Genomic DNA, 13,958 nt, shown 5'->3' with positions numbered 1-13,958 from the left:
CGTTTTTGCGTTCGTTACGACTCCCGTCGTAATTAAGTGAATAACACAACCGTACGACCAAACGAACCGACATCCGTGATGTCTTTGAGCATATTTTAAGTTCCCTATACTTTAATATCATTTTAGAGCCTTGAAATGAGGTTAAAGGGGTTTAAAAGTGCCAAAAAAATCAAGTTTTACAAGTGTAGGGACCATTTTTGAAATTTCTGGCAGATTCAATGAACCTAGTCCATTTTGAAGTGTTAATGGTTTTCACCCATGGTTTTGCAAAACCATGGGATGGTATTCAATGAACATAGTCCACATTAGGGGCTCCCATGGTTTTTGAAAACCATGTGCCCACATGTAAGGTCTAGATCAAATCACGTTTTTCGACGAACGATCTTAACGGTTCAAGGAAATCTATAAATACCCCTCACCCATTTCATTCTTCCTCACATTTGAATCTGATTCTACACTCTCTAAGTGGAAGTATATGCTTCCTACCTGAGAGTGAATCGGGTTCGAATCTTGCGGGGACCTTCTGTAAGTATTCTTTCGCGTTTTTCATTCGTTTTAGCGTTAAAGTCAAACTGCGTTTGACTTTCTGCATTAACCAGTTTATGGTCAATGCGAAGTTTGTTTGAACTTTATAACATGAGCGTAATCACGATGGTTATAGTCCCTAGTAACTATACCTACTGATTACCACGTTATCTAGGCTCAGTGACGAGTCGTAGTTTCGGGCAAAATGCGTTTTCTCGCGTATTTTGTAACCAAACTACTCTAGGGTATTAAAACCATTTGTTTTAATACCAAACCTGTTTTCTAACTTTACTAAACATGTTCTAGCATGTTTAGCTCGTCGCTTTTAGATTTGTGCTTGTTTAGGGTCGTAAAGGTAAGCGATCTAATCAATCGCTTATGCTTACGAACCCGACCCATTTGGTCGATCTTTAGGATCCGACCAAACGTTTTAGGTGACCATAGTTGTATAGGGAATAACCTTCCGAGGTTATACTTTATGGTCATGACGTTTAAGTAGTTGTATGATAAGTAGTTCTTATGCCTTAGGTAAATTACCAAAATACCCTTTTTGCGCCAAAATTCATTCTAAGCATATGTAACTTAATTTTTGACATCTAAACTGATTTAACAACAATATTAAACATGTTAAGGCATATCTTGCTTGTCATAGGACTAGTTAGGCATTTCAAACGCGTTTTACGCAAACGACGCGTTAAAGTGGCGTTAGCAACCTAAACGGGTCGTAATGGGTCAAAAGCACTTAGGATAGGTTTCGTTTTAGTACGTAGGCTTTGTTAAACCATATTACATAAGTTCCCATACTTATTTGGTTTACGAACCCTTGTACTACCCGATCCTCCGATAGGTCCGTTTATTAATGTAGATACCTATATAGGTGCCGTTTGATTTCGTGATCTTCTAGCTTTGCTTGGTGGTTATCCTAGGACTTCTAAGCAATCTCAAGTGAGTACATAGTCCCCTCTTTTACTGTTTTCCAAACGTTTTGGGGTGGAACACATGTGCCTACTTGTTACTTTCATGATTTCATGCTTTTATATCATATACTTGCTATGTTCACTAGTACACTATTAGTACATGATTTTATTACGTTTTTGCTATGTATGCTCATTGTGTGCATATTTAGTACATCGTTTTACATGACATTTTATGCTATGTATGTTTATCATACTTAGTACATTTTACATCACATGCTATGTATGCCCATTGTGTGCATATTTAGTACATCATTTTACAAGACATTTTATACTTTGTATCATGCTATGTATGTCCACCCGTCGCATACTTAGTACATTGTTTGTGCATTCTTACCTATGGTTTGGTTGTTACATATTTCACTTGCCATACATGACATTTTGTTTACACATTACTTGATTGACATTTGACAACGGTTTAGACGTGGGCAATTTACATTGATGGTTTATATGGGTAAGTGATTTGAGTAACGAGACGTGTGTAATGTGATACAAGCATGGTGGATACGCCGCTGCTACTTCCTATATATAAGTGCTTGTATTATATTACATGGCGTAGCGTTATTTAAATCATTCATTTGGATTTATACATTGTTACACAAATAACATATTTTTCCCAAGACATTGTTTTACAAAACAATTTGTTTTATACAAACTCATTTTTCACTTGGTTATTCATTTAACCTTACATCATTCTTTTAACTATACATATCTATCATCGATTTTCAAACATTTTATAAAAGCAAACACTTAAACTGGATTCATGACAAGTTTTTGGTTAAACATTTTCTTAAACCTAAGTCATGAATCCTATTTTTCATAAAACCTATGTACTCGCCGACATTTTTATGCTGATGTACTTTCACATGTGTTTCAGGTACAATAGTTGATGATATTTGATGATGATATTGATGCATGCTCACATAGGATTGGACGAGGCCTTAGTGACATTAAAAGATGCAAGACTAGTTAATTTTTGTTATGTTTCTTTATTGTTAAGACATTGTAACTCATTTAATTCAATAAAACGAAATTTGTTTAATCCATGGTTGTGAAACAATGATTCTGTTACAACACTCCCCGACGTTTCTGCCATGTTTTGTTGTTTCTGCCATGGTGAAGCACTGCGTCCGGTTCAAGGTACTTCAGAAGCAACGGATCCAGTGTCTGCGCCAATTATCCAAGAAGAAAATGCATCATCTTCTACAACTCAACAGCTTCAGAATGATATCGGGAATTTAAATATCAATAACTTGAGGTCAAATGTTGAAGTTCCTCCAGTTTCTGAAACCCGAATTCATAACATTCATCCTCAGCAGAATATTATAGGTGATGTTCTCAGTGGTGTAAGGACAAGGAATCAAATCAGAAATAATGAAAATGCTGGCTTGTATGCTGAGATACGAGAATCGGGACAACAAAATGATTGGTCTTTCGCCTGCTATGTTAGCCAAGAAGAGCCTAGATCTTGGAAGGAGGCATTGAAAGATGATTCCTGGGTGGAAGCCATGCAAGAAGAACTTCAGCAGTTCGAGAAGTTGGGCGTATGGAAATTGGTTGACAGGCCCGACAACTACAAGAAGATCGGAACTCGCTGGGTGTTTAAGTGCAAAAAGGACGACCGTGGGATTGTTGTCCGAAACAAAGCAAGGTTAGTGGTTCAAGGCTTCAGTCAGATTGAAGGTATTGACTACAATGAAGTGTATACACCTGTTGCTCGTCTGGAGGCTATTAGAATCTTTCTAGCCTACGCATCCTTCAAGAAATTCAAGGTGTACCAGATGGATGTTAAAAGTGCTTTTCTACACGGAGTAGTCGAAGAGGAAGTATATGTCGAGCAACCACCGGGGTTTGAAGATCCATTACATCCTGACAGGGTTTTACTACTTAACAAGGCATTATATGGTCTTCATCAAGCACCTCGGGCCTGGTATGAAACACTGTCTACCTACCTACTGAGCAATGGGTTTAGACGGGGTTTGATCGACTGTACCCTCTTCATCAAAGAAAAAGGTGAAGATCTTCTGTTGGTACAAGTGTATGTCGATGATATTATCTTTGGTTCTACCGATGATAAGTTATGCAAGGAATTTGAAAAGGTGATGCAAAATCGATTCGAGATGAGTGCGACGGGTGAAATGACGTTCTTCTTGGGTTTGCAAGTTAATCAGTCCGAATCTGGAATTTTTATTCATCAAACCAAGTACGTCGGAGACATCTTGAGCCGGTTCCAGATGTCCGATTCGAAGCCAATTTCTACTCCTCTTCCGCAGAATCACGGGATTACTCCGGATGAAGAAGGGGATGCTGTGGATTCTTCACTTTATCGTGCTATGATTGGATCCTTAATGTATCTCACCGCATCAAGACCCGACATTATGTATCCAACTTGTCTTCTCGCTAGGTACCAAGCGAATCCGAAGGTCTCTCACTATGCTGCTGTCAAAAGGATTTTTCGTTATCTGAAGGGTTACCCTGACACCGGGTTATGGTACCCTAAGGATGATAACTTCGATCTCAAAGCTTTCAGTGATTCTGATTTCGGCGGCTGCAAGAAAGATGGAAAATCAACTACAGCAGGATGTCAGTTCTTAGGCAATCGCCTAGTCACTTGGCAGTGCAAGAAGCAGACATGTGTGGCTACGTCTACATGTGAAGCGGAATACATTGCTGCGTCTAGTTGCTGCTCCCAGGTTCTATGGATCCAACAACAGATGCGGGACTACGGTTTTGAATTCCTAACTACTCCTATTTATGTTGATAATGAGGCTGCTTTACAGATCACTAGAAATCCTGTACAGCACTCAAAAACGAAGCACATCGATATTAAATATCACTTCATACGTGATTGCTTTGAAAAGAGACTTATCGATGTGGTTCACATTCATACCGATCACCAACGTGCCGACCTTTTTACCAAAGCATTTGATAAATCAAGATTTGATTATTTACTTTTGGTAAACGGCATTAAGGTGAAGCAAGAGTAACCGACATCAGGAAATCGTTTTTGTAAATATTTTTCTAAAAACCAAAAATCCAAAAATATTTTCACTTTCTTTATTTTTGAATTTTAGGGGGAGAAAGTTTCAAGAAAAATACAAAAACATTGAAAAACCACAAAAACACAAAAATATGTCTTTAATTTATTTACTTTCTGCATTTAAGGGGGAGAAAATTCAGAAAAACACAAAAACAATAGAAAAACAAAAATGAGTTTCTTGGTAATATAAGGGAAAGTGATATTACATCAGAGGTCGGTTGAAACATGTTTCTAAAAATCAAAAGGAAAAGAAAATGATAAGTAGCTCTACTAATGATGTACCAGTAGACTCACGATCATTTTAAAGTATGCAGGAGATATAAACATAACGAACTGAAAACCGCGTGGGAACCGCTCATTGGCATATGGTCTTGGTACCGAAATTTCGTTTGATAGATTGCCGAGGTTCTGAGATATTCGGGGTTTATGTTGTTTATCATCTGGGTATCATGGTTGTTTCTATAAAAGACAAAGTCTAAGTTCTTCCATGATACCATACATACGTGTACATATTTCATACTGCATTCGACCTCAATAAGTGATAAACAATCACATGTCCATATAAAATAAGTGATAAAATATCACAATTATCCGGGAGTCAAGTTCGTCTCTCTGCTGTACGGAAGTACTGACCTGTTCACGGACTTGCTCCTGTGCCCTCATGCATCGAAAATCAAGTTCCTCATCAATAAGTGATTCTATCACATAGGGCTTGGTTTCAAACTCAAATAAGTGACTTGTTCACATTGTATATATATACGTTAAAAACGGATGATAAATGGTATACTCCCCAGTAAGATGAACTCTCGTGCATACCTTGATACGGGAATGTGTCGTGAGTGGATGAACACCGGTCGGTAAGTATAAATCATACCTTAAACGTATCTCATTGTATTATGATTACACTTGATTGTTGAGTTTAAGTGGATAACAATATCGGTAATTGTGGTAGAATACTTATCAACTTCTGTAAAAGAATTTTAAAAGGAAATGTGTTTTGACAAAAGACCGCAAGCTGATATGATTCTCTTCGCCAGAAACTCGCAAAAATATTGTTGTGTTTGTACATATTTATTTACTGCTTTATTTTAAACAGTTTTGTCGTTTGGTGCATATCAGCACGACATTAGCGGTGATGTCGTTTGATAACATTCAAAGGATATTAAAATTGTTGCCTTTTATTTTATCAAACCACAAAATCCAAAAAGATTTTCAATTTAATGTTATCTTTGATTAACTGATGTTGGTGCTCGATCCGATACCTGACAAGCCGAGATACTTCATAAAACTAACCTTTGCAGAACTTCATAACGGACAACTTTTCAAAATGGTCATTTCTGAAAAACCTCCAAAATTTGAAGGGTTTGAATTGGAAATTCCCAAAAATCCAAAGTGTTGGTGGAAATCTGATCCTTCGAGGAAGCAATGGCCCTCGAAAGATCAGATGGTCAATGAAAGTCAACGGAAGTCAATCATCTCAGTCGAAAGATGATTTGGTCAACGAAGGATTTGACCAAATTGATCCTTCGAGCTGATCAGATCCTTTTGAAAGATGGTTTAGATCGAAAGATATCTTTCGAAGGATTCCAAAAATATCTGGTATCCTTCGATCCAGATCTTTCAAATATCTGGATCCTTCGAGCCAAATAGGGATCCTTCGAACCCAAGGTCATCCTTCGAGACACCTTTACATCTTTCGAATGGTTTTGGGTCCTTCGAGATGGTTGGACTTTCGAGGTCATAGTATAAAAGGTCATCTTCTTCATTTGCACTTATCAGTTTCAAAAATTCATCACCAAAAACCCTCTCATCTTCTCGAACCTCTGCCCAAATTTTTCAAAGAAGTTTAAAGTATCAGGATTTTTATACAATACTCGGTAGGATAATCCTGGAACTATTGACAAACAACTTTGTGAAATCATCAATTGATCATGTTTATTAACCTTTCTTGTTCTCATTTTCACTTTATGATAATCATGGATAAAATGTAGACATATACAATGTGTTGATGATTGGAAACATAGTGTTAGGTTTTTAAATAATGATCAGTTTGTTTCAGATGAAACATGGTTTGTTTTGAATCTTGATGACAGGGGTGTTTGGGTTGGGTAAAACAGAGTCATGTTTGGCTTTGGATTATGGTTAGTATCCGGTTTGGATTAGTGTTCAAGATTTTGTTGTTTTTCTTTAATGGTTTTTTTTAGTGTTTGTTGTTGAATGGTATAAAATACATTTGAATCTCTTTAAAACTGACCAGAAACAACACTTGAAACTGTCACCGGAATTCAATTAAAATCCACCGGAAAACTCGCCGTTGAACAGTGATGCCGGAGCGAAGGATGATGACTCATCACCTCGATAGATGTGCTGTACAACATCCTTCGAGTGAGTCTCGAAAGATGTTAGATTCCTCGAAGGATCATCCTTCGATTGATCAATCCTTCGAATGATCAAGATATCTTTCAAAATTCTTGATTATTCGAAGATGATCCTTCGATAAGGTTATCATCCTTCAAGAAAAGTGACATCTTTCGAGCTGACTAACATCCTTCGAACAGATTGCCATCCTTCGTGCCATGATTCAATCCTTCGATGGATAATTTGGATCCTTCGAAGAGTTCAACACTTAGAATTTTTCCAAGAAATTGAAAATTTTCTAAGTGTGGAATTCCTTGTTGACTGTTTGACTTTTTCTTATTACGTGTCTATGTTTGATGAACAGAAATGGCACCAAAAGTAGCGAAAAAGGAACGGGCCAAGCCAACAAAGAAGGAGAAATCGGAAGTTGAATCTATGTCTGAATCTAGACATAACATGGCTGCATATTTACAACCGGAAGGGAGTATCAGTCCGGAGTTTACTGGAATCATGGAGTATCTTCATAGGGCGCGTATCAATTATGCTATCACGACACAGCACATTGCCTATCAGTCACACATCAAGGCGTTTTGGAGTTCAGCTGTGATTGAAACGGTGGAGAATAAGGAAGTGATCAGGGCATCAGTTGCTGAAAAACCCGTGGTTATTACAAAAAACACTATCAGAGAACGTCTAAGGCTTGGAGATCAACCAGAAGATCCTACTTCTATAGATTTACAATGTCAGCGGGGGTTACTGATGAGGCTGCGGTATAGCGACGACGTTCTTGCCAATCAGATCAACAAGAAGTATATGCCGCTTCGATACAAGCTCTTGTTGCATATCCTTATTCATTGCCTGAGCAACAAGCGTTCTGGATATGATCTGTCACCGATCGATTTGACTGGATTGTTTACGGCTCTGATTCTGAACAAGCCGTTCAACATATCTCGCTATATCTTCGACAATCTGAAGGAAAACGCTCGAAGGCCACTCCCATCAGCAACACAGCGAACATCTACCAAATTCTGGCTATATCCCAGATTTCTGCAGATGATGATTGATGATCAGATTCCTGATCTTCCAAAGGCTGAAGCAGATGTTCTACCTGTTAATCCAATGAATGAGCGTACTCTGCTGATATTCAAGTCCATGGCCGCCTATAAGGAATCGGATCCAATTAGGAAACTTATTGGTCATCTCGATGTTCCTAACAACGAGGCACCGCAGAACAACAGATGGCGTCGAGACGCGAGCGATTCTGATAATGAAGAGCCAAAGTTAATCGCTTTGGCTGACACGCAGCTCGGGGCTAAACATGGAATCAAGGCAACAAGGAAGTCTGCTGGCAGTTCTAGTGCTGCAGCACATGTCGAGGTTGATGTGAATGTTGCTGCCGAAGAGGTTCAGGGATTGTTTGTAGATCCTGATGCTCGTATTGGTGCAGGTGGTGATGGTGGTACTGTGGTTGTTGAAACAGGTGGTAGTGCAGGTGGTGCTGGTGTTGTTGCTAGTCAGTCCGGTACTGTTGCGACTGACAAAGGCAAAGGAAAGGTGGATGAAGCGAGGAAGCTAGTTGATGAAAATAGCTCATCTTCTGAAGAGGAAGGAGGTTCTGGTGACGATGGTTCGTCTTCTGAGGACGATAATCCTCCTCCTCCAGGAATGAAAAAGGTCTATGATAGTCGCGGGAATCCTCGTTTTGAGCGAATAGAGAAGACGGCTAGAACTGGAGAATCTGACAGGGATGAGGATTATATCCTTACTTCTCCGGGTTTTATCAGAAAGAGGAAAGCAAAACGACAGGGTATTCGTGCGTCAAAGAAAACTGCTGGTGATTCCTCTGTTCCTGCTTCTGTTCAGCCTTCATCTGCTCCTGAGCAACAGCTTCCTCCTGTTAGTGATCAACTGACTGAAAAAGAGACGCTGGAGCTAATGTCTTCTCCTCAGAGGTCTTCTGGGACACGCACGGTGACTGTTGATCAACAGCCGCCTGCAACTCCCACCTCAGGTACACATGCCCGACCTACTCTTGTTATTACTGGTCCTACAGGTGCTTCTGGTCAGGCTGGTCAGTCTGGCTCCTCAGGACCTGAGCCTTCGCGACCGACTCTGGCAGAGACTTTATCTGGTTTATCTGAATCTGAAAAGATTCAATTCCTGATTGAACAAATGAGTGAATTGGGTTCCATAGTTGGTCGGCATACAAGAACAATTGAAGAGTATCGTGTGCAGCGAAAACAGGATGTGGTGGCACACAACACGCTGTGTTCAATTGTTAATGCTCAGAATATTAAGATCAAGGAACAGGCCGAGGAAATTGAAAGGTTAAAGGAAGCAAACAGGGCTCGAGACAGGGAGGTTGAAATAATGAAAAGGCATAGTACTGTGTTGGAGAATGAGGCAAAAGCTCTAAGGCAGAAACATGATGAGTTGTCAGAGCGGTATAAAAATCGTGATGATAAATTAGTAGAAAGCTTCAAGCCTGTGTTCGCAAACTTCAAGAAGGTTAATCAGAAAGTGGGTACACTGTGGAGTGAAAGGTGCAATGCCTTAGGTATTGTCCCCTCAAGACGTGAGGATGACAAGGATGATGATGCAGCTAATCCGGATCAACCAGCTGCCTCAGCTTCCGGTGCAACTGCATCCGGGGCTGCAGGTGGGTCTGGTACATCTCAAGATGCTCCTACTGCTCCTCCCACAGCTACTACTGGCCCATCTGAGCAGACAGAAACTCTGGGAACTTCTACAGGGCTTGAGCATGTTAGCCTGGAACCAGAAATGTTTGAAGATCTCCCTGAATCCTCAGGTTCTCAGAAGTATCATCCTGTCACAGGTGAACTGTTGGAAGAGGGAGAGTTTATTTCTGAAATGTCTGATGAACAAATACTGATCTTGACTGATTTGGATGAAGTTGTTGTGTGTATGATTGATGCAACTCCGTTGGAACAGGACCAAACTGATTTCTCTACAATTGAAGAAATCTTCATCAGTTCGGATCCTGAACGTCCTGTATATGTTGGAAAGGACAATGCGGAGGTGAATGCTCTGGATGATGATTTTGTGGCTGAAAAGACTGCAGAGTTTGCCAATCTTTCTTCTGATTCACCAACAGCTCAAGAAAACCGTGAAAAGACAGTGAATGAGTGGCGAGCGGATTTCCTTGCAAGGAATCCTCCTCCGCTCGCTCCGTTGGATCAGGTTAACTATATGAGTCTGGAGAAGAATCGGGCTCGGGATCGCATTATTAGTTGGATGTTCGTCAAGGAACTTCACTGCATGGTCGTGAAAAGAGAAACTGGTCTTCAGTATTTCAGAACTCTCCTCAGTATTCTCACACTTCCGTACTATGATGTTGCAGTGTTAGCTCAACTAGATGTTATCAATCGAGACGAAGAAAAGATGGTGGATCTGTTTGCTAAGAAAATCAGGTTGGAAAGAAGATTGGGTTGGAAGGATCCTTTATACAAACCACAGTTTCCCAGATACGAGCAGATCAGATTTACACTTGATCCAGAAACAAACACTGCTCGCTATCGGTTGGTGTATGATCCTCCTAATGTGATGAAGAAGATACCGTTGCTAAAGATGAAGACCGACTTTCTTGGAAATTTTCGTTGCTGGGTCTATGACGCGGATACTGGTGAAGCTGTGATCCTATTCAGAGATAATCAAGAGAACTTTAGAATAATAGATCCGATGTGGATTACTAACATGTCCAGATCGGATAAACTATGTGGTTCGGGATCGAGATCAAGCTATGAAGTTTCAGAAGATGGCCTTGTACTGCTTCAATCTGCTGGTCAACGCAGGAAGTGCATGGTCATCTCATCATCTGACAGTGGAAAGGACGTCCGAGACTTAAGACACGAAGACTGAGACAAAGCTACAGCCAAGGGGGAGTTTGTTGGTGCACTTGTGTCTGTACTTTGTCTGTATTTTGTAATGTATAAAACAATGTCTTTTGTCTGTCGTGTTTACGTCTTTTGTTGTATTTGTTTAAGTGTTTGACTGTATGTTTGACCAAGTCAACCATCCTCCTGGTTTGACTTGGCCAAACAGTCAACATTATATTTGTAAGATAGTTATGCTTCGAAGGATGTCATCGAAGGATGTTATGTATCCTTCGATGACCTCGAAAGACATCTTTCGATGGATACTTATGGACCTCGAAGGATATATCATCCTTCGAGGTATGTATGGATCCTTCGGTATCTTTCGGTGGATATTCTGGTCGATAGATGATCCTTCAACCAGAACTCCTTATCCTTCGTGCATGTCATCTGTTATGGATATAAATATCCATGTTGGGGTTCATTTCACAGTTAGTCATTCGGAGACACTTAGAAAGATATTGAGAGCATTGTGAGTGAACCCAAGGTCTTGTAAGAGAGCATTTCAGTTTGGTCAAGGGCTGTAACCGTGTCCACTGAAATACAAGAGAAAACTTTGATATATTGCGTGTCTACTCTTTCTCTTTGTAATCTTGCTTTCATCTAAACTACGGTTTGCACTCTAGCTTGGATTCCGCACTTGCTAGAGTGTTAAACATAACAAGGATTAGGTTTATCCTCAACCTCCGAGGGACCTACAGCAAGCAGACAACGAGGTGGTGAACGGTACGTTCTTAGTTAATAATCAACCTGCATCTGTTCTTTTTGATTCAGGGGCCGATAAGAGTTTTGTGTCATTATCTTTTGAGCCTTTGCTTCGTGTGTCTAGAACGAAACTAGGAAAGCCTTTGACAGTAGAAGTTGCGAATGGTGAACCCATTGTTCTTGATTCTATTCTTCGCAACTGCCAGTTGAACCTCAACGACCATCTTTTTCCTATTGACCTCACGCCTATGCAACTTGGGAGCTTCGACATTATTGTTGGTATGGATTGGTTAGCCAAGCATCACGCAGAGGTAATTTGTTTTGAGAAGATCGTTCGTGTGCCGCTTTCGTCAGGTGAGATACTACAGGTTCGTGGTGAAAAACCTGCTAGTAGCCTCAAGCTTATGTCTTGTTTTCAAGCTCAGAAGTATCTGCGAAAGAACTATGTGGCCTTCCTGGCACATGTTACGGCAGATAAAGACCAAGGTAAGTCTATTCAAGATATCCCCGTTGTTCGGGATTATCCGGAGTTGTTTCCTGAAGAGTTGCCTGGTCTACCTCCAGCACGCCAAGTCGAGTTCCGTATTGATCTTGTACCTAGTGCAAATCCTATTGCCAGAGCTCCATATCGTCTTGCACCGTCTGAGATGCAAGAGTTGTCTAAGCAGCTTCAGGAGCTTTCTGACAAAGGTTTTATCCGTCCTAGCTTTTCACCTTGGGGTGCTCCCGTTCTTTTTGTCAAAAAGAAGGATGGATCCTTCAGAATGTGTATCGATTATCGTGAGTTGAATAAGCTTACCATCAAAAATCGATATCCCCTACATCGCATTGATGATCTCTTTGACCAGTTACAGGGTGCTACTTGCTTTTCGAAGATCGACCTTTGTTCTGGGTATCATCAACTTCGTGTGCATGAAGAAGATATTCCCAAAACAGCATTTCGCACTCGATATGGGCATTATGAGTTCACAGTCATGCCATTTGGTTTGACCAATGCTCCTGCTGTTTTCATGGATTTGATGAATTGGGTTTGTAAGCCTTATTTGGATAAGTTCATCATCGTTTTTATTGATGACATCTTGATTTATTCTAAGACACGAACTGATCACGAGCGCCATCTTCATCTTACTCTGGAACTCCTGAAGAAAGAACAACTTTTTGCCAAATTCTCCAAGTGTGAATTTTGGCTTAAGGAAGTTCAATTTTTGGGGCATATTGTCAACGAACAAGGTATTCATGTAGATCCCTCCAAAATCAGTGCGATTAAGGATTGGGATACGCCTACTACTCCTACTGAGGTTCGTTCTTTTCTTGGTCTTGCGGGTTATTACCGCCGCTTCATCGAGAACTTCTCAAAGATTGCAGTTCCTCTGACTGCTCTAACTCAGAAGAACAAACCCTTTGAATGGGGTTCTAAGCAAGAAGAAGCGTTTCAGACCTTGAAGCAGAAGCTTTGTGATGCACCTATTCTGACTTTACCCGAGGGTAATGATGACTTTGTCGTTTACTGTGATGCATCAAAATTGGGTCTTGGCTGTGTTCTGATGCAAAGGAACAAAGTCATAGCCTACGCATCAAGACAATTAAAGGTACATGAGAGAAACTACACCACTCATGATCTTGAGTTAGGTGCAGTCGTCTTCGCTCTCAAAATCTGGAGACACTATTTGTATGGTACAAAATGCCTGGTTTTCACTGACCACAAAAGTCTTCAGCATATCTTTAACCGGAAAGAACTCAACATGAGGCAAAGACGTTGGGTCGAACTCCTAAACGACTATGATTGCGAAATTCGCTACCATCCTGGTAAAGCGAATGTTGTGGCTGACGCATTAAGTCGTAAGGAACGTACTATGCTTCATTGTGTTAGTGTTCAATCTGCTATTCAAGCTCGATCTGATATCCAAGCACGCATTACTCAGGCTCAACAGGCTTGTGTTTCACAAGACTTGATGGGTAAGGAATTACCCTATCACATTAAGCTTGATCTTGAGCTGAAGGAAGATGGATCATATTATTTCATGGACCGTTTGTGGGTCCCAAGCCATGATGATCTTCGCACTTTGCTTATGGATGAGGCCCATAAGTCTCGTTATTCTGTTCATCCCGGCTCAGACAAAATGTATAAGGATCTTCGTACTCAGTAATGGTGGCCTGGTATAAAGAAAGACATTGCCTTGTACGTTTCCAAATGCCTTACGTGTCTCAAGGTTAAGGCTGAACACCAGCATCCTTATGGTCTTTTGGAGCAACCTGAGATCCCAGTTTGGAAATGGGAAAACATTGCTATGGATCTCATTACCAAACTCCCGCACGCTAAGAAAGGTCATGATGCCATCTGGGTAGTTGTTGATCGTCTTACAAAGTCAGCGCATTTCCTGCCGATCCGTGAGAATCTATCTGCTGAAGATCTGGCTAAAATCTATGTGGATGAAATTGTATCTCGACATGGTGTTCCCTTGA

The sequence above is a fragment of the Helianthus annuus genome, chromosome 12, assembly GCF_002127325.2.
Source record: "Helianthus annuus cultivar XRQ/B chromosome 12, HanXRQr2.0-SUNRISE, whole genome shotgun sequence".
Lineage (NCBI taxonomy): Eukaryota > Viridiplantae > Streptophyta > Magnoliopsida > Asterales > Asteraceae > Helianthus > Helianthus annuus.
This window is presented reverse-complemented; position numbering follows the sequence as displayed.